Source organism: Lutra lutra, chromosome 4, assembly GCF_902655055.1.
Source record: "Lutra lutra chromosome 4, mLutLut1.2, whole genome shotgun sequence".
Classification (NCBI taxonomy): domain Eukaryota; kingdom Metazoa; phylum Chordata; class Mammalia; order Carnivora; family Mustelidae; genus Lutra; species Lutra lutra.
The window spans coordinates 111,917,610-111,939,135 of NC_062281.1; the positions used below are offsets into that span (position 1 = coordinate 111,917,610).

General features: G+C 37.4%; 1 protein-coding gene and 1 pseudogene across 1 annotated transcript in view; both read left to right on the forward strand.

Moving 5' to 3' along the window:
- Nucleotides 1–10,314: 10,314 nt before the first annotated feature.
- FRRS1 (ferric chelate reductase 1) overlaps nt 10,315–21,526 on the forward strand; it is a 49,449-nt gene continuing 38,237 nt past the window's right edge. Inside the window, exon 1 of the mRNA XM_047724069.1 lies at nt 10,315–10,372. The gene's annotated coding sequence lies outside the window, so the exon portion shown is untranslated. The remainder of the gene's footprint in view (nt 10,373–21,526) is intronic.
- Nucleotides 19,682–19,797, forward strand: LOC125099398 (uncharacterized; annotated as a pseudogene).

The following is a 21,526-nucleotide window of genomic DNA, read 5'->3' on the forward strand; positions in this document are numbered from 1 at the left end:
TAATTGGTGGGAATGTAAGAGAACCCATTGTGCACACTGTCCTGTTGAGTGGCAGTTGGATTGAAACTTCGGAGACATAGGTTAGGAATTTATCTTGCCTATTTAGTATTAAATTAAATAATATTGAAAGAATTAATAATCATAATATAAATTCTCTTTACAGTTTTCAACTTTGAAATTCATTTACAAGCAAAACAGGGAAGACCTAATTATGGTTACAGAATAGATGATGAGTGTTATCCACCTTGACCATGTGGGAGGTACTGACAGAAGATGAGAAGGGATGGGAAGGAATGTAAATAGAATGGTAGGGTCCTATTATCCTCATTCAGGAGAAATTCAAAAGATAATATCTATATGTGAGATAGAACTCTGAGTATATCACAAAAGTAGCCAATAGAGGAACTCCAAATAGCAATATGATAATGTAGAGGGTGAAGGTGGGCAGGGGAAAGTAGCAGGAAATAAATAAAAATATCTCAATGTATTAAGAAATAGAAGAATATAGTAAGAGAAATGAAAGTAACCACAAGAAGAACCCAAAGAGATATACGTGAAAGAGTTTGCTTCTGGGTTCAGGAATTAGTGGACAATCAGACACAGAATGATTACTTTTCACTATATGGCTTTTGTACTATTTGCTTTTTTAAAAAAAAAGATTTATTTGTTTGAGAAGGAGTGGGAGGAGGAATGTGGGGAGGAGAGGCAGATGGAGACAGAGAAAGAGAATGCCAAGCAGACTCCCCACTGAGCATGGAGCCTGAAGCCCCGAGGCAGGACTCCATCCCATGACCCTAAGATCATGACCCGAGTGCAGGCAGATGCTTAGCTAACTGAGCCACCCAGGCACCCATTTTCTTAACTATTTATTTATTTATAAAGATTTTATTTATTTATTTGACAGACAGAGATCACAAGTAGGCAGAGAGGCAGGCAGAGAGAGAGGGGGAAACAGGCTCCCTGCTGAGCAGAGAGCCTGATGCAGGGCTCCATCCCAGGACACCGAGATCATGACCTGAGCCGAAGGCAGAGGCTTCAACCCACTGAGCCACCCAGGCACCCCCTTAACTATTTAAATGCTCAAGTATTGCTGGTTGGAAAAAATGGTTCAGTCATTTTGAAAAACGATTTGCTAGCTCCTTATCGTATGATCTAGCAGTCCTGCTCTGAGGTATTTCCTCAAGAGAAATGAAAACATCTGTGTACACAGAAACCAGTATGTGAATTTCTGTAGTGACTTTATAATTGCCTTTAACTGGAAACAACCTAAATGTCATTCGGTGGGTGAATGGGTGAACAAACTATAGCCCATGCATATAATTACTCAACAATAACAAGGAACAAACTTCTGATGCATGCAGCCTGGATGACTCTCAGATTTGTCATGCGAAGTGAAAGAAGCTTTATGTCCAAAGCCGCAAAAACTGTGATTCCATCCACATGATCTTCTGAACAAGGGAAATCTTTAAGGAGAAAAAACATATTAGAGGTGTTGGAACTGTCTTGCCTCAAAACTTATGTGTTGATCCTAACTCCCAGGATCTCAGAACTGACTTTACTTGGATAGGGTCTTTATGGAAGTAATCAAGTTAAAATAAGTCTTCAGCATGGGCTCTACTTCAGTATGACCAGTGTCTTTATAAAATGGGGAAATCTAGGTACAGAGACATACACAGAGGGTGTCATATAAATGAGACACAGGGAGAAGATAGCCACCTACACGTCAAGGAGGGACATATGGAACAGATCCTTCCCTCACAGCCCTTAGAAGAAACCTATGCTAACAACTTGATTTCAAATCTCTAGCCTCCAAACAATGAGTTTCTGTCATTTAAGCCACCCAGTTTTGGGTACTTTGTTTGGCAGTCCTACAAAACTAATATAAGTGGTTTTCAGGGTAGGAGGTGAGGCAAGGGTTAACTACAGTGGGTCACAAAGGAACTTTCTAAGGTGATGGAAATGCTCTATGTCTTGATTGTGATGGTTACATGATTAATGGTATGTGTTTGTCAGAAATCACAGAACTCCATGCTAAAAAGGGAAAATATTATTCCTTGTAGAATTATACCTCTAGAAACCTGACTTGAATATATTAACAGAAAAACTAGATTAAAAAATTTACTTTTTAAAAAATTAAAAACTAGAAAAGTGACCCAAGATGTATGTATATTAATATTGATCATAATAACAACATAGCAGAAGAAAACGCTGTGTCCCAATATTAGATTCTTTGAGCATAAGAGTTAAACCCCCCCCAAAACAAGATTCTTTCCCTGATGGACCTTACATTTTAGCAGATGAGACAGCCATTATATAAATATAAATAGAGAAGCATATATATATATATATATATATATACACACACACACATATATACATACATATATGTATATATATATATAAATTTATTTATTTTAGTGAAAAATGTATATATTTATATATCTTCTTATATATATAAAATGTCAGGTAGTGATAAGTTCTATGAAGAACATAAAACAGAATAAGGGGATAGAGAATTAAAGGAGTTCTTATTTTAAAGATTTATTTATTTACTTTTAGAGAGAGAGAGAGTGGGTGGGAGAGAGGGGCAAAGGGAGAGAGAGAATCTTGAGCGGACTCCCCACTGAATGCAGAGCCCCATGCCTGACCCTGAGAGCATGACCTGAGCTGAAACCAAGACTTGGGTGCTTAACCGACTGAGCCACCCAGGTTCCCCAGGAACTCTATTTCAGATACAGTAGTGTGGTGGTCAGTTCTGTGTGTCAGCTTTGCTAAGCTGTAATCCCCAGTTATTCAATCAAATATTAGTCTGGGTGTTGCTGGGAAGATATTTCTTAGACATGATTCAAGTCCAAAATCAGTTGACTTTCAGCAAGGGAAGGTGGACCTGATTTGCTCAGCAGAAAATAGTTAAAAAGAGAGGCTTCCCTGAAGAAGGGGAAATTCCAACTGTGTTGGGAGATAGAAAACTTGAGACAAAACTTGAGACAAAACTTGAGTTATCTTAAATGAGTTAACCATGTTATCTTAGAATTTTACTAACCAAGGAAGGGGCCACATTTTGAATCAGATGTGCTTATATTCTACTTTTAAGGAGTCTGTTTCAAAAAAGTTTGGTGCAAGGGTTCTAGAAGTGTAGTCCACAGACAACAACATCAGCATTTTTCAGGCTCACCTGTCTTCCTGAATCGGAAACTCTGGAGGTGGGACTTAGTAATCTGTGTTTAAGGAATTTACCAGGTGATGCTGACGAACACTAAAACCTAAGAACCACTGGCCTACAGCAAAGATATAATTCCACCAATAAAGACTCCAAGACAGCAACTCTTGGGTTCTTGAGAATCATCAGGTGCTTGTTTAAGAGCAGAATTCTGGGCTTTTCTCCAGAGTCTGATCCGGTAGGTCTGAGATGGCCCCAAGAATCCATTTATTATTTATTAATAATCCCCAAGAATATTTATTTATTTATTATTTGTTTGTTTGTTTTAAAAAAAGATTTTATTTATTTGAGAGAGAGAGAGAGAGAGCGCGTGCTCATGCGTGAGAGTGTGAGCAGGGGGAAGGGCAGAGGGAGAAGCAGAATCCTCAAGGTGACTCCGCACTGAGCACCTAGCTGGACTTGGGGCTCAGTCCCAGGACTCTGAGATGGTGACCCGAACTGAAATCAAGAGTCAGCAGCTTAACCAACTGAGCTACCCAGATGCCCCAAAACTACATTACATTTGTATATGTTAAAGACACTGACTTAACACAATAAAACTTAAGCCATCTTATAAATGAATGGCATTTTAAAAAGTCATATAGCCCAAGAGTTGCTAAAACAGAATTCTGCAGTAAATCATACTATTACTTCATTGTTAAAACTTGGGAAATTAGAAAAAAAGAAAACCACCTAGATTATTACTGAGTAGAACTAGATTGTTACTAAATAAATGCTATATTCTTCATTTTCTTGATTCTTTTTTAGTTTCTTTTCTAATTTGATTTAATAACAGATATGGTAAAAATTTGAATGTAGTTTAACTTCTAACTGATAGAAAATATTAGAAGCAGGGATGCCTGGGTGGCTCAGTGGGTTAAAGCCTCTGCCTTTGGCTCAGGTCATGATCCCAGCATCCTGGGATGGAGCCCCGCATCGGGCTCTCTGCTCTCTGCCTGCCTCTCTGCCTACTTGTGATCTCTGTCTGTCAAGTAAATAAAGAAAATCTTAAAAAAAAAAAAAAGAAGCCACTGATTATAATTACCAAGACTTTTAACTTTATATCATGTCTCTACATGATCAACAGAGATTTTATTAATGATTTGGTAAAGCTGAATCAAACTTTTAACATTTTACTTTGATCAGTGTGGCCATCTCTGGCATGTAATTACAGAGTATTAATATTGTCTTGTACTAAATTAAAATGTTACAAAAGAAGATAATGTAATTAAAGAGGACAAAGAATGTCTGCCATGCTTTCATTATCATCAATAAATTGGTCTTAAAATGAACTGAAATTCAAGGGGTGCCTGTGGCTCAGTTGGTTAAGTGTCTTCCTTCAGTTCAGATCATGATCTCAGGGTCCTGGGATCAAGCCCTGCGCTGGGCTCCCTGCTAAGTGGAGTCTGCTTCTCCCTTTCTCCTCAATCTCCCCACTGCTCATGCTCTGTCTCTCAAATAAATACATAAAATCTTAAAAAAAAAAATGAACTGAAATTCAAGTCAAGGTTGAAAAGGGGTGAAACAGAAGCAGGGACTTTCTAGTATCTTATCTTTCTGTTACTTAAATTAAAGTGAGATCCTATGTTTAACATCGATTTTTTGAGTTCCTAAAAAGAGGTATTAAAAGTAATGACATAGTCCCTACCCCAGGGATTGCTTATAGTATAGTTTTCATTCGTTGGTACTGAGTACTTGAAGTAGTGTATTGAGAAGGATCTGAAATCATGTCCAGTTTAGTAGTAAAGAGTATTACAAACAATTGGTGATGACTGCTTGCATGTGGGAATAGCATTTATAATGTGTATTTCCTTACTCTGATACAAGACATTAACGGTAGTGAGATATCTCATGAAAACATCACAGTAACCCTACTTCTGTACCCTCATCTTCTTTATGCAAATGAAAAAAGTGAGAGTAGGGTGTTAAGTAACTTGCCTGAAGTCAACAGTTATTAAATAGCAGAACTGAGGTTTCAACCAAAGTGGGTAGACCCAGAGAATATTTACTTGACCCAGAGAATCATTTTACTTGGTCATATAGTCAATTTATAATGGAGGAACTAATATTAGTTCTGATTATCAGAAAGGTTTCATAGATGAATTGGGACTTTTGCTAAACCTTGAAGAATGTATGTTGTTTAATATGTGGAAAGAAAGGTGGTAAGAGAACAGCATTAGCAAATGTGAAAAGATGAGAATGGGACTTTGTGTTTTCATGGAGTGATTGAGTCAGAAATACCTGGTGGGAAAGCAGTGAGAATGTAGTAAGTGTGGCCAGATGGTGGAGTGCTTTAAATGTCAGGAAGAGTATGGATTTAACTCTACAAGCACTGGTAAGTCACAGAACATTATTGATAAAAGCAGTATTTTAGGAAGATTAATGTAATGTTGGACTGTTGTCAGCAGGCTTCATGGGGGTCATGAGAGAACAAGTGGGAGAGATTAGTTCCAGAGAATTTGAGCAACGGTAACCATAGTGTGCACATTTTATTGAACAATTTTATGTTTAGACATTGAACTAAGCACTTGACATATGCTATCTTTAATCCTCACAGCAATGTAGTATATTGTGATCTTCATTTCATGGTGAGAAAATAGGTTCGGAGAGGTCTAGATCACAAAGTTCAGTGATGGAGCTGATCTTCAGTCCTGGGTAATCCAATTCCAGAGCCCCATGTTTCCCTGCTCAGAATAAATAAGTAGGAAGGCCTGTATGTGAGTGATGAGAAAGGAGGAACTGGATAATTGACTTGAGGAGATATTAAAAGCAGTTGGTTTCAACATTTGGGCTGCTGCCCACAGGAAGAAATAGGAAATGCACAAACCAGGACATATCTACTCACAGATATAATCTGAATAGATCTGTGAAACGCATTTATTTAGCCTTACAATGGGCTCTAATGTTTTTCTGTTATTTTATTAACATTTTTTCTGATTGTTACTCCCTAAAGACTTTACATAGGTTTTTAAAAAGTTTGTTTATGTTAAGTAATCTCTACCCCCAATGTGGGGCTCAGCCTCATGACCCTGAGATCAAGAGTCACGTGCTCTTCCGACTGAGCCAGCCGGCGCTCCTCCCACTAAAGATTTTATATTTCACTAACAGATGGGTTGTGTCTCCAAACTGGAAAACTCTGAACTATATAATATGAAAGAGACAAAAAGCTGGAAGTCATCTCTAGGTTTTGCTTGAGCATTGGAAAGGCGATTGATGAAGTTTCCTGCAGCTCTGTAACAAATGACCACAAACTTGGTGGCTAAAACAACTGATATTTATTCTCTTGTAGTTCTGGGGGCCAGAAGTTCAAAATCACTAGCACTGGGCCAAAGCCAAGGTGCTGGCAGAACCACTTCCTACAGAGGCTCTAGGTAAGAATCTCCCTTGTCTCTTCAGAGTCCAGCGGCTGGTGGCGTTATTGTGGCCGCATTACTCCCGTGCTTACCTCCATGGTCACATTGTCTTCTTTTGTGTGTAATCTCCCTCTGCCTCCCTCTTTCTTTCTTTTGTCCTTCCTTCCTTTCTGTATTTTTTTTTATTTATTTAAGATTTTATTTATTTATTTTAGAGACAGAATGAACATGTGAGTGGGGGGGAGGAGAAGAGGGAGAGAATCTTCAAGCAAACTCCCTGCTGAGCACAGACCCTGATCCCAAGACCCATGAGATCATGATTGGAGCCCAAACTGATAGATGCTCAAAAGACTGAGCCACCCAGGTACCCCTTCAGCCTCTTCTTTTAAGGACACTCGTGATTGCAGTTAGGGCATGCATAGATAATTCAGGATAATCTTTCTATCTCAAGATTCTTAACCCAAAGACATCTGGAAAACAATGAGAACTGCTCATCTATAGGAACATGGGTTTATCAGGTAATTATGCCCCTTGATTCCTTCCTTTCCTTTTCCTCCTTCTCTTCCTTCTTCCTCCCTTCCTTCCTTCCTTCCTTCCTCTCCTCCCCCTGCCTCTCTTTCTTTTGTTCTTTCTTTTGTATCCACCTGAGAAATCATGATATATTAGACATAGAGCCACTTTGTACAAATATAGGGTAGTGCCTAGCACAGTATCTGACATATAGTAGGTGTTTGATAAAATAGCTGTTGAATGATTGTGATGTTTCTTTTCTTTTCTTTTCTTTTTTTTTTTTTAAGTGACCTGTCACTCTAAAATAATCTAGTCTTTTTCTGGCCCATTATGTGTCTCTCCTTGGCCAACAGAAACCTGGTTTCACAATTTGGTAGGAGACCTTAGAGAACACGAGGTTCTGGTTGTAACCCCTCATTTTTACCCTTGAGGTAACAAAAACCAAGGATAAGTGATGGCAGTGGAGATAAAGAGGCAACGAATTTGGATAAGACGACAAAATTAAAGGCCACATGAAAATGGGTTCATTTTAGATGGTGGGTTTGGGACTTACTGAGTCAAGGCAGGGTCCAATCAGTTGGAGAAGATCTAGTTGAATCCCATAAAATTCATGTTTTATGAAATGCTGAGTAACATAGAAAAGGCAAGTTTATGTTTGGTCCATCAGACATCATTCAGTTTTGAGAATGAGGTTCAGGGTAGAACGTTAGTAGCTGTAGCTTAGGACTCTGTCTTACCTCTTTCTTTTCTTTGCCTGATATTGGGCAATTTTCTTGGCTCTGTATGCCCTCAGCATTCAGTGGTAGAATATATATAATAGTATAGTACCTTTCACTTAGGGTTTTTGTGAGAGGATAGTGCATGTGCCTTGGTCAGAATGAGTGCTCAGTAAATGCTAATTCTTATTCTTGCTATACTTTATTTGCCTTATTCATTTTTATTCTCTCATGAATATACACTGAAATTTTCCAGTGGCTCTGTGATGTGTCATATGATACAGCAACAGATCAAATATAGAAAAAGATGTGAGAATCCAGCTGTCCTCTGTTAAGCCAGGCACTAAAGAGATTCGCAAAAATTTAACAACACTCCTCTCACTAAATTCTTATTTTTGGCAAACAATCATAACAGCAGTAGCGAAAAAAAATATTATGTTAACAAGTAATGGGTTTATTTTTATCATTTAAAAATGAATTTGTGGGGCACCTGGGTGGCTCAGTGGGTTAAAGCCTCTGCTTTCGCTCAGGCCATGATCCCAGGGTGCTGGGATCGAGCCCCGCATCGGGCTCTCTGCTCGGTGGAGAGCCTGCTTCCTCCTCTCTCTCTCTCTGCCTGCCTCTCTGCCTACTTGTGATCTCTATCTGTCAAATAAATAAATAAAATCTAAAAAAAAAAAGAATTTGTAAGTATTGAAATATTTCTCACTTTTAATTTTTAATATATACAATGATAGATATCACCCACATAAACGAATATATCTTTGGGGTCCACAGTAATTTTTAAAAGTTGTAAAGGAGTCTGGACCAATAAATTTGAGAACTGCTAATTTAGAGGCATGAGAATGGGATCTAATAGGGTAGCATCAACTTCTCAGAGTCCAAGCTCCATTGAACATCTTAACTAAATTTGGTTCCTTTAGTGACAGCTGACAAGGAGCTGATAAAGAAGAGCCCCGCAGAGGTGAACATCTTGCAGGGAGTGATAAGGGGAGTTTCAGCTGGGAAGTTCAGGGGAAATGGTAGGCCTGGAGAAGGGTGCTTTTAGATAGAGCTAAGCCACTCCATTTAGTTCTTTCCACTGGGCCCCTTCCCTCTATCTATTTATTTATTTTTTCAAGTTTTTTTTTTTTTTTAATTGCAGTTAGTTAACATACAGCGTAAAACTAATTTCAGGTGTAGGATTTAGTGATTCAACACTTCCATACAAGACCCAGTGCTTATCACAAGTGCCCTCCGTATTACCCATCACCTATTTCTCCCATCCCCTTGCCCATCTCCCTCCCCTCTGGTAATCCTTTAGTTCTCTGCAGTTAAGAGTCTGTTTCCTGTTTGCCTCTCCTGGTTTGCCCCCCCCCCCACACTGTTCATCTGTTTAAGCGGTTAAGAGTGCTTTAGGATGAAAGATTACAATAATATATTCTAAGAATTATTTGTCTTATAGGTTTTTTGTTTTTGTTTTTTTAAATCATGCTTTTGGCATGCCAAGTGTCCACTGGGGACCATTTCTGGAAAAGGTTTAATTATAACTGCAGAAAGCTCTGTCATCACCTGAGGCTTTATACAGAAAGACCGAAGCTCTACTGACTTAGTTTCAATCTGCTCACATTTCACACAGCTTTAGGAGAGAAAACCAGCTCTCTGGCATCTTTTTTTAAAGCCTCTCTCTAAAATCCTATAGAGGCGTTTTTGTTAATTGTGACTAGTTCTTAAGGAGAAAGATTGAACGGATGGTGTTCTTTCATTTCTCTTCTCTCCTTTTAAAATGGTTTTAGAGAATTTAGTGGTGATTGCTAACCAAGGATCACAGGCCAGATTGTATATGACATCATTTATTTTCCAGTCTGCACGTGTGAATCATAGGCCACAGTGGAATGTTTAATATTTTCAGATACATTGTCTTTTCCTAGCCCTAAACATTTTCTTTTGCAAAAAAAATCTTGTGCAAAACAGAGATCAAAAGCTTAAAAAGAAATGAAAACCGAATTCCTGGGTTTCTGAGTAAATTTTTTTGCATGGTATCATTTACTTCCCAAGGTTTCGGTTCTATGCAGTCTGATTCTTTTGCACCTTTTGTAGTTAATTGAAATAGTTTGCTAATTACTGTTCTGCCTTAGAGTTGCCAGAAAAAACAATCAATTATTTTTTTAGTATAATTATATTTCAAATACTGCAAAAACAATATTTATATTGGTTGTCTATCTGAAGTTGAGTTTAAACAGGTGCCCAATATTTTAATTTGCTAAATTTGGCAGCCCTATCCTACCTAAGCACAACTAGTTTCCTTTGTTTGTTTTTATTTAGAATATATAGAACAGATATATTATTTCCAAGTGGTTTTGTAGTTAAAAGCAAAAACACAGTTTTCTCAATGAAAAATTACTTGGCAAAGTGCTCTAATGTATAAAACAGAATACTTAATTTTCAGAAATGTAGTCCAAAAACTAGTACTGGTCTTGCAAATCAAGTTTTGCTGCTTAGCTTGGGAAACGTTGCCTTCTGGTTACTGGGTAAACTGGCTCCACCCAGCTGTTGAAAGGAGATACAAATTGTAACAAAACCGGAAGTTGGCTGGGCTGCCTTCGCCTCTCAAGGTAAGTGTCTCCTTCTGTTCTCTTTAAGTCAGAGCTCTTTGCAAAGGGTTTAAAAATTGAAGCCAGCTAAGGCAGCGGTAGTGAGAGCAGGGCCCTGTGATGATGGGGGCGGTCGGCGATGCAGAATGAATGTTTTAACAAAGTGTGTTCTGAAGCTTGTATTAAGCTAATGAGTTTTCACAAACGAGTTAGGTTAATAATATGTCCCATGACTTTGACTAACGAGCTTTAATCCCAAGAAAAGGGTGATTATAAGTAGAATCATGCTTGGGATCCTGAAAAGCATGGACTTTATTCATGCACGTGTGTTTCTCCTTTTAAAAAAAATTTGAAACTGTGGGAGCTCTCTTTTATAATGAAACCTAATGGCATAATTACCTGTATGCAGATTACTTAGAGCCTTGTTGGTTTTTAAAGTATGTTTTAATCTAGAAGCTTTAGCTCCCCTCACCCCCTACCCCTGGTGTGCCTTTGCAATTTCAGAAAGGCTCTGGTAAGACCTTTGCTGCCCCCTCCTTTTTTTTTTTTTTTTTTTTTTAATCTTGTCAGTGCTTACCTAGGGGGCAAAGGAGATTTTTCAGTTTGTAAATGTGTTATCAGGGATATTTCTTTACAAAGCTAAACTTTTAAGTTCAGATATATTCTTTTTCTTCTGAATTAAAGTGGAAAGATTTGAGTGCTATATAGAAGTGGAGGCTAAATTTTGGTTTATTGATTTGTTGAAAATAATGAGCTAGACATTTTAGATCATAGTTTTGTTTAAGGGGATGAGTTCTGGTAGGTTCTTTAGTAAGCCAACATGCTGACTCTTTTAGCCAAGTGTAGTTTCTGTTTCACAGCTCTCCATTAGGGTAATATCAGATTCTCTGGAAATCCCACTGTACAAGAGCTGTTTTCAGGGTTGTCTGCTAGTCAGTGTGAAAGGGGATCATCAAGCCGGCCATAAGACAAGTCACCAGCTGGGGAAAGTGTGATAATGTTTTTTATTAGCAAAACCAAAGCTTCGGGAGGTTCCGAAGAGAGAGCAGTTACAGAAGGTGGACAGAATTAGGCAAGACTCCATGGAAAGAAGACCTTATTTATTTTTTCTTTTAATTTATTTTTACTTAAATTCATTTAATATACAATGTTTTATTGGTTTCAGATAGAAGTCAGTGATTCATCAGTCTTCTATAACACTCCAGGGCTCATTACATCACATCCCCTCCTTTATATCCATCACCCGGTTACCCCATCCCCCATCCCTCTCCCTTCCAGCAACCCTCAGTTCGTTTCCTATGAAGAAGGAGAGTTTAATGGAAAACCTGGTTTATGGTGGGCACTGTGCTAGATGTTTTGCCTTACTTAATCTTAATAAAGCACCTTGTATTGGTTGTATTTTCTCTAACAAAATGAGAAAACTAAGACCTGGTGAGTTTAAATAATTTGCCCACAGTCACTAAGGTGGTGCCGCTGGATTCCAATCCTGCTGGATTTGAACTACGTGATTTTAATGTCCATAATGTTCACTGTCCCATGGGATACAGTAGTAGATGGCATTTGAAATAAACTGTGAAAGAGGGGAGGAGGTTTTACTTACTAAAAAGAAGACAAAAGCCGTGAAAGTAACATAGAATGTTTGAAAATAGATAAAAGAAAAAAGCTAAACAGTTTTATCCTTTCTTTACAGTCTTTATATATGCATATTTTGTGGTTATAAATTCTTTTATTATATTATAAAGCACTACATGCTTTAAAATTTTTAAATCATTTTTATATTATAAACAGTACATACTTTTCAAAAATAGGTACAATACAATGAGGATTAAAAAGAGGAAGTCCACTCCTCTTCCCCTATTGAAAACACTCTCCTGGGGGTAACCACTCTTGACAACTATTAAAAGTGTGGAGTAGAAGGTGTTTTTTTTTTTTTTTTTAACTTTTCCCTTTAGCTTTTAAGTAATATTTCTTTCAGTATACTAGGTATCATTTCGTAATCCGCCTGTTTTCATTCCTCAGTGTGGCATGAGCATGTTTCCACTTAAGTATATGTAGACTCCTGTTTTAGAGTTTTTGTGAAACAAGTTCATACTTGCAGAGCACCTAAAAGAATACCTAGCTCCTGTAAAGCACTCAGTAATTATTAGCTGTTATCATTGACTATTCTTTTTTTTAATGTTTTTCCTTTTATTTATTATTTTTATTTTTATTTATTTATTTGACAGAGAAAGAGAGAGCACAAATATGGGGAGTGGCAGGCAGAGGGAGAGGGAAAAGCAGGCTTCCTGCTGAGCAAGGAGCCCCATGTGGGGCTGGATCCCATGACCTTAGCCTAAGGCAGACACTTAACCGAGTGAGCTACCCAGGTGCCCCTGTCCTTGACGATTCTAATTCATTCTTCTAAGTGAGTGAGTGAGTATACAGTATTCTAGTTTATTTTGTAAACGCCCAAATTGTCTTAGATTTTTGTTATTACAAATATAATTTTTGTGTAACTGTGCAAATTTTTCTGTAGGACAAATTCCTAGAAGTGAAATTCCTAGGTCAGAGGTTATATTTTAGTTTAGTAGGATTCTGTCAAATTTCTTCCAAAATACTGTGCCAATTTACACTCTTCACTGTGTATGAGTGTGCTCATTTTTCTACATTCTTGCTTATTCTGGATATTAGTAGTCTTTTGCATTTTCCGTGAAATGACAGGGAATAAATTTTTTTTTTTTACACATAAAAAGCATAGTGTACAGAGATTTTTGTATCTTGTTTTTTCCCATTTACCCTAAATCTGTTTTTACGTGGATAGGAATTTGATGTATGAAATAATGGGGTCCCAGTTAGAAGGCAGAACATGGGTAGAAGGAAAGAGTGGTGCTTATTCTGGAAGTTAGTACAAATGCTATGTTGTCACTAGAGCATGGGAGAAAAAAAAAATCCTTAAAATGGGGTTGGGCTGAATAGTACAAAACATTAAATGCCTAAAGTTTTTTTCCTGAATTTAATTATTCCTGGGGGGCAGATGAAGGTTTCTGGGGAGAAGAGTGATATATGAGAATTATATTTTAGGAAAATGATCTTGTGCTGGTGTGTAGCACAGATTAGAATGGAGATAACGAAATAGAGGCCAGTTGAGAGTGTTTCATTAATTTTGGTGACAGGTGATGAAGGCTTTGTGCTTGGAGTGATGACGGAATGGAAAGTAACAGATGTAATAGAGTGGAAAGTAGAAGAGAGATGTAAAAAGGATAGGTAGAAGGGTGGTGGAAGAATCTGCAGAACTGGTTTGGAAATTGGGGTCTAAAAGAGTGTTTGGGCTCAAGTCTTGAGAATACAGGGTTTCGAGTATTGCTGACCAGTAATGTGTTGACAGGCCACCATTAGAATAGGGAAGTCAGTTGTAAGAGCTAGTCTGGAGGAAAAGATGATGAATTTCATTGCAGACAAATTAAGCTTATTGTCATCCAAACAGAAATCTGTATAGAACTGGAAATTTGAATGAAATCATTATGGAGATGTGGGGTGGGGCAGTTGGAAGATTGGGAGATATCCTAGGGATGAAAACTGAGGCTAGGGAAGTGATGATGAGCTGGCAGAGAAACATAGGGGAAAGGTTAAAAGTCTTGGGAATGGATATGTTTATGTAGGAGGCATAAAGAGGAACCAGACTTAATTACAATATTTTTATAATAGCTATTTCTAACATTTGACCTCAGATCTAGGTAGACTATCTTTTAACAGCCCCCAAAAGTCCATGCCCACTTTTTTCTTTCCACCTTTGGTTCTTTTATTGCTCCTGTTCAAATTGTGTACCCTCGGAGCCCCTTTTTCTCCATAATGCCTTGTTTACTTACTATGTCAACGTTAAGGGTCTGATCTGAAGTTATGGATGGCTTATTGGTTAAAACCTCTGAAGTCAGATCAGAGACCATACTTTTCACCATTCATTTGCTGTGCCTCTGATAAATGTCTTAATCAGTGCCCTGGTTTACAGTGGCAACAGTTACACCCCTCACACTTTCCTGGATTGTTTTGAGGAGTACATGCCAAATCCTTGACATGATCTCTGACATGTTGTAAGCCCTTGGTAATTGTTAGCTCTTCTTATTTTCTTCTTGTACCTCTAGATATCTACAATGAAATACAATTTTTTCCTATTCTGCCTCTGTGTGATCTTAGACCATAGTTTTTATAAATTACATGAGTTTCAGTGTCTGCATAACAAAAAAGCAAACAGACCAACCAGCCTCCTCCCCACAAAACCCAAAAAAACCTTTGTTTGTTTTTTCCAAGGATTAGAGTTCATTTCTGTGAAGCACCTACTGTGATGAGTAGAATGAATTCAATAAATAGTATCATTTATTTATTTATTTATTTATTATTTTTAAAGATTTTATTTATTTATTTGATAGAGAGAGATCACAAGTAGACAGAGAGGCAGGCAGAGAGAGAGAAATAGGGAGGCAGTCTCCCTGCTAGCAGAGAGCCTGACCCAGGACTCAATCCCAGGACCCTGAGATCATGACCTGAGCGGAAGGCAGAGGCTTAACCCACTGAACCACCCAGGCACCCTAAATAGTATTATTTAAATGATAGATTAATGGCATTTGCTTTTGTTTCATCTATGAGTTTTGCATCTTTAGAGAAGGTGCCATTCCACTTTGTACCTAATTCTGTTTTGAGGGTTATTGAAGAGGGCCATGTGGAACGATCCAGATGAAAGCTCTTTATCGTGTAATAAGGTCTTTGCTTCCAGTCTTTTTTTCAGAGATGAATAAAGAAGATGGAAACATTGCTTGCTGAGGATGCTGTGATTAGGGGAATCAGGATTAGACTGTAGAGTTCCCCACTACTTTTTCTTTAGTGGTTTTCCTCTACCTTTCCTTTACTTTTTCTTGCTTTTACTTAAACTTGAAATTCTTTTTCAGAATTCTTTTCAACCATGTTAAGTTGTGAGACCTGACAGAGCTCAGATTGGTGTTCAGTGTGCCAATTTTGGTGCCTCTTTGTTTTTAGAACCATTTCTGAAAATGTCATATCTCCAATTGTTAATTTAAAAAAAATCTTTTTTTCTCTTTGCTCCTGCTGTGTAAATGGAGTCTGAAACATTTTTATCTGAGGAAGTGGAAATACTTGACCTATTTTTCATTTTCTCTATAATTTGAGATTCCACTTTCAAAGTCAATTTTTGATGTAGAACTTTCTATGAAGATAAAGCAAATTGCTGGAAAGAAGGGGAGCACATTTTCTGAAATATTTCAGAAGGCTTGAACAAATTAAATGCAGATGAAAGAAATATATGAAAATCTCACTTGTCTAACCACAACAGTGTTTGGAGGAAATTAGCACATACTGGTGATAAGGAACTTTAATAGTGATAATAAATAATGGCAGTTACCATTTATTGACATCTTGATGTTTTTAGGCATCAAGCTAGTTGTTTTAATGTCCATTCTCTCAGGAGCTTTAGTTCTATGACAGATCTCTACATTGCTTCTTAGACTCCTATAGTGGACTCAATGTTTTGTTCTTTGTTTTTGTGTTTGTTTTTTAATTTTTTAATTTTATTTCTTTTAAAGATTTTATTTATTTATTTGACAGAGATCACAAGTAGGCAGGTAGAGAGAGAGGGGGAAGCAGGCTCCCGCTGAGCAGAGAGCCCGATGATGCAGGGCTCAATCCCAGGACCCTGAGATCATGACCTGAGCTGAAGGCAGAGGCTTTATTTTAACCCACTGAGCCACTCAGGCACCCCTTGTGTTTGTTTTTTAAAGTAAGCTCTACGTCTAATATAGGGCTTGAACTCAGGACCCCGAGATCAAGAGTTGTTGGCTCTGTTGACTGAGCCAGCCACGTGCCTCAAAACACTTGGTAGTTTTTTTCTAAAGTAATTTCTGTGCCCAGCGTGGGGCTCAAACTCATGACCCTGAAGTCAAGAATCCTATGCTGTACTGACTGAGTCAGCCAGGTGTCCCTCAACATTCTAAATTAGGCTTATTTAGATTTCAGCTTTGTCACAGTGTACTCCCACTCACAATGTTTATTGTGAAATTTGGATCCTTGCTGGATTTGTTTACTTTCTACATCCTTCTCTCTGCAAGGAGGGAGCATTGGTGCGAAGTGAAGAGATATCATGGACATTGCTCTTAGATTGGGGTTCTAATCCTAAAAGTATATATGATTTAGGGTACATTCATTGGCCTCCTTTTTTTCCTCTCCAAAATGAAGATACTATCTGCATATTGTAAGGGTTATATTAGACGTAGTATCTTCCATGTTCTCATTAATGTTTGTTTCTTTTTCTCCATGCTATATCCTCTTTTTTTCCCTCCTGTGTAATAGAAATGTAATGTTTTTCTTTATGACTTAGAAATTTCATTGCTTTCTGTGTATCTCTTGTGCCTGGTTTTAACTATTTTGACTTAATCAGTCTCTCTATCCTTCTTATGGTGTGACCTATTTTTCTTTTTTAAAGATTTTATTTATTTATTTGACAGAGAGAGATCACAAGTAGGCAGAGAGGCAGGCAGAGAGGGGGAAGCAGGCTCCCCGCTGAGCAGAGAGCCCGATGTGGCCCGATCCCAGGACCCTGGATCATGATCAGAGCTGAAGGCAGAGGCCCAACCCACTGAGCCACCCAGGCGCCCCTTGACCTATTTTTCTAAAATTCTTTTCCACCTAACTCTGCCACTCTATTTCTATCTCTTTCCACCTCTAGCCCTAGTCCCTCTAGGTTTTTGGTCACAGGCCTATTTGGTTTACCCTAGATCCTACACGAAATGCTGATGTTACAAGTGTGCTGAGTCCCAAATTAATTTCCAGTTCAGCTTGGAATTTCAATTCCATTTTCCAAGAGAAGCAATATCATAAATGGTGGTTCTCTTTCTAGGCCCAAAGCCTAAAAGCTAAAGCATGTTTAACTTAGAAATTAATTGAGATATTTTAAACTTACAACAAAGGAAAAGAAAATAATGCCATTGTAATTCTAGTAATAAAATAAAATGAAAACTATATTGAGTAAGAAGTTGTGTTCTTTAAACACTGTGGAATGCAGTCGATGGAAATTCTGAAAGGAGTGTTTAGATGTTTCAGGGATTGCCGTGTTTTTGTTGTGATTAAAAAAATTTTTTTTCTCATGCAGAAGGTCACTGTGAGAATGCTTATTTATTAGACACACACACACACACACACACACACAAACACACATTTGTGAACCTAAACAGAAACTATATATTCTATAGAATGTATAGTTTTATACATTATTATTCTATAGAATATATAGTTTCTGTTTAGGTTCACAAATGGAATAAGAGAGAATAAGACATTTTTATCGAAAAATACATCTCCCATCTCCAAAATCCTCCCTGTTGCTTGGCTTATTTTTCTTCGGTTCTGAGAACTCTTCTGAAATTCTCAATACTCCTAATTTAGAGCTTGATTCAAGGCTGAAACGTAATGGTCTGTATATGCTCTAAAGTAGCATTTTTCAAACTGCAGGTTAAGACCCATTGATAGGTTGTACAATAATGATTCAGTAGGATAGATAAAATCAACATTAAAAAAAAACAAAGTAAGGAATAGAAAATGTAGGAATTTATTCCAAGTGGTAAAGGTAAATAATGTCTCTTGAAATGTTTGTTGGGTCATAATGTAAAAATATTTCTTATTTTTCTTACCCGAGTATGTTAAAAAATTACATAAATTCACTGCATATAGCAAAACAAAAACAAAAACCCAAAAAACAAACCTCAAACCAACCTTTTCTAAATTATTTAAATATTTTATAGTGAACCCTTCTGGTTAAGTTTTTGTTTTTTGTTTAGTTTTGTTTTTTGTTTTTAAACAACTCATTCCCCATAATTAAGAAAACCTTGTTACCTCATAGCTGTGCTTTGATTAAGACTCTCACTGTGTGGGTGCCTGGGTGGCTCAGTGGGTTCATGCCTCTGCCTTCGGCTCAGGTCATGATCCCAGAGTCTTGGGTCGAGTCCCGCCTTGGGTTCTCTGCTCAGCAGGGAGCCTGCTTCTCTGTCTCTCTCTCTCTGCCTGCCTCTCTGCCTACTTGTGATCTCTGCCTGTCAAATAAATAAATGAAATCTTAAAAAAAAAAAAAAGACTCTCACTGTGTGCTTATACTCATATCTTGTTAATGTAGATTGGGTGTTACTGGGCTGAGTTCCTGCAATTTTTGTGTGCATGTTAACTTTTGAACTTTTTGATGTGTTAATTTAAAATGAATGACTAACAATGAGAGCTAGAGCTTGATTGCAGTATAACTAGACTTGATTAGTTATTTGCTAGCTTCATCATCTGACATGTTTTTAAAAGATGTACTTTCCTCCATTTCTTCTTTTTCTCAAATGTTCTTGGATTGACACAATAAAAAGATATTAAATTACTAATTTAAAAAATTCTTAACAGACTCCTTATTCTAATGAATTTCTTAACCTAAATGTTTTCCAATTGGATTTTCTTATTTTATCTGAATTTTATCTTTGCTTTAATTAAATATACTGTCTTGATTCATATCACTTGCCTCTCTGGTCCACAATCACAATACTAATTAAATATTCATGCAAGTGCAAGAATTTGGTATTCAAATAAAAAAGATTACATTTGTTTTGAAGTTTTATCTTTGTGTGGGATGTACGTAGAACGTGGTATAAGCAGTTACCATCCTTTTTACTAAATGCCTGTTTTTCTGGCAGGAAGGAAAACTATGGAAATACCAGGTTTGGAAATGTTTCAGTTAGAGAATCAGAATAGATTCTCTTTTAATTTTTTAAACTAATCAGTCTATCTTTGTCCTGGGATGACAAAATGCAAATTTTGATACTTTTATTTTCTATATTGTACCCACCATCGAATCCACCATCGAATGTGAATATAAAAAGTTTAAAGAATCATACAAAATTGGTGTGAGTTTTTCAATGCTTGAAGACCTCATAAATGAATATAATACAGTTCATTATCCACATTACATAATTTTAACTTAAATGTCTCATGAATAACTCCTTATTCTATTTCATAACTGTGAAGTCAGTTTTCATAGGTTGGCTAATGACAGTATTTGAAAAAAGGCTATTTCTTAAATCATTAACTGGAAAATCATCAGTAACCATTGTAATGCAAATAGAGCTTCACCCTAAAGGGTCAGCATCTAACCAAGGACAGAGAAATTGCTGGTTTACTTCCCTCCCTCACCTTGTTTGTTACATTTTCCTAATGATTGACAGGTGGTGGGCCTTGGTCACTTCCCTTTTCCGGTTTACACTTCTTGCTTTCATCATTCCTGATATCCTTTCCTATTTGGCTCTCTTTCTTTTTTCCTTTTTTTTAAGCTTTGCGCAGTGGCAGTATCGTAGCCAATGAGGTTTATCCGAGGCGCGATTATTGCTAATTGAAATCTTTTTTCCTCTTTTTAATTTTAAAATTTTTATTATTTATTTTTTAAAATGTGTTATTTATTTGAGAGAAAGTGAGAGTGAGAGAGATCACAGAGAGAGAGGGAGAGGGAGAAGCGACTCCCTACAGAGCAGAGAGGCCGGGCTCCATCCCAGGACCCTGAGATCATGACCTGAGCCAAAAGCAGACCCTTAACCGACTGAACCATCCAAGCACCTCCACCCTTGACTTTCTTAAAATCATAATGTTAGGCATGAAGATGATCCTGAATTTATTCTGGCTCATCTATTATATTTCACAAATGAAGACGCTGAGTCAGAGATTAAGTAACTGGATTGACGTCATTCAGCTACACAGTGCAAAGCAGAGACTGGAAATCATGTCTTGTTTCTGCTTTCACCGGACAGGAAGTCAGTGCCAAGTAAATATTTGCTAAACTGGGCTGACTTTTCCCCTATACCATCGTTTAGTCGAGTGGCGCATTACTGCATTTAATCTTGATGCTAATTTGGCTAAGTTCACTTGGTTAAAACTGTAACCTTGATTCTCTCCAGCAGATCTTGCCTGGTCCTCAAAGCAGGTCTGCCCCTGACGAAAGCACACGAAAGCCATCTTTGAATAGAAAAATTCTCGTACTGCTCCACTCTTTAGTACCCCTTTTCTTTTTTCTCCCAGTTTCATTGAGAAATGATATAGATTACTATATATGTTTAAGACAGTTAATTCCGAAATATTGTTTCCTATAGTAATTAACCATTTCCAAATTTACCTTTTTCATATGACTCGAGAGAAATTTTGTGCTTCTCTTATGTTATACTTTTTTTTTTTTTCAGATGCTCTTGATTTGTTTATTGTTCTTTTTGCTCATCCTTAAATGGGAAAAACTCTACCTAGATTTGATGTTTGAGAAAAGATAGGAGTATTTGGTACCACTGGACCCTATGCTCTCCTCTTGATAGCAACTGGTGGAAAGTGCAGGGCTGGTTGAAATATGTAGTCCCCACCATAATTTCTGGTGTCCAGCTGGAATTCCTGTAGTTTAGTGCTGGTTCAGTATGGGGTTTGTAATTTACGTGATGAGGAAAGAGTAATTTACTCTAGTGATTATAAGAGTGCTTTTATTTTGTCCCTTTCCATCTCTGTGGAGGAGAATGAGCTGCTTCCTGGATTCTGCCCATTTGTAGCCTCTCCACAGTTGATTTTCTTTACTGCTAGGTAACATGTCCCTGCCATCTTTCTCTAGCCTTGTTATATGCATTGATTAGCAGGTTCTGAATATACGAGCCAAGTGAAGTGATTGCTGTAGGCCACAAGAGGGTGGGACTGACATAAAGTAGCTGGTTTTCTGTTGAGGTAGATGTAAGAGGCGGAGAAGAATATTGCTTGGACTGACCACTGTGTTTCTTAATTCAGAAGTACCTAGGCTGTGGGTAATAGAAATATTGTTTCTTGCAATTGGTTCTCTGTTATCCTCAGTTTTCAGTATAGCAAATTAAATCATCCACCCTGTCATGATTAATTTAATGGGAAATTGGGAGAAGTCATATCAGAGACCTATTTAGGTGACGGTATTTAAATCTGAAGAAACATTTCTTACTTATTCTTCAAGCTTCCTAGGATAAAGTAGGATAGAACCTTTTGCTTTTAGTAGACTGGTTTATTATTACAAATCATGCTAACCAAAGCTAACATTAATTATCTTTGTCAAACTTTGGGTTGTGTCTTTATTTTATTTCTTTGTATCTTCATTTTATTAAATCAACTTGAGAGGAGGGTATT